This window comes from Corvus brachyrhynchos, unplaced genomic scaffold (assembly GCF_000691975.1).
Source record: "Corvus brachyrhynchos isolate BGI_N302 unplaced genomic scaffold, ASM69197v1 scaffold10, whole genome shotgun sequence".
NCBI lineage: Eukaryota > Metazoa > Chordata > Aves > Passeriformes > Corvidae > Corvus > Corvus brachyrhynchos.
The window spans coordinates 8,319,390-8,319,667 of record NW_008236180.1 but is presented as its reverse complement, the minus strand read 5'-3'; the positions used below and the strand labels follow the sequence as shown (position 1 = coordinate 8,319,667).

Below are 278 nucleotides of genomic sequence, written 5' to 3'. Positions count from 1 at the left end.
CTCCTTCCCAGCCGGGGCAGCGCGGCGGAAACGCGGCTGCGTCTCTGATTTGAATTTTTCTGCTCTTAATGATTCTTCTGATGACTTGCACAAGCGGGAGGGTTGGTCTGGTGTAGTTGCGATGAGGAGAGCAGCGAGAACTGGTTTGTAACTTTTTCCCTGGGAGTGAGGTGATTTCTTCCGCGAAGTGCCTTAAAAACACCAAACTCCCTGGGCAGGAGCAGGGCGGCTCTCGCTCCGCTCTCTCCTTCCCCAGTGCCGCCACCCGCAGCCCCGAG

The 278-nt window shown here is 57.6% G+C and overlaps 1 protein-coding gene across 1 annotated transcript in view; it reads left to right on the top strand.

The window, feature by feature from the left end:
* Positions 1–278, top strand: part of TFAP2C (transcription factor AP-2 gamma) — a 20,591-nt gene that overhangs the window by 13,672 nt on the left and 6,641 nt on the right. The gene's annotated exons all lie outside the window — the stretch shown is intronic.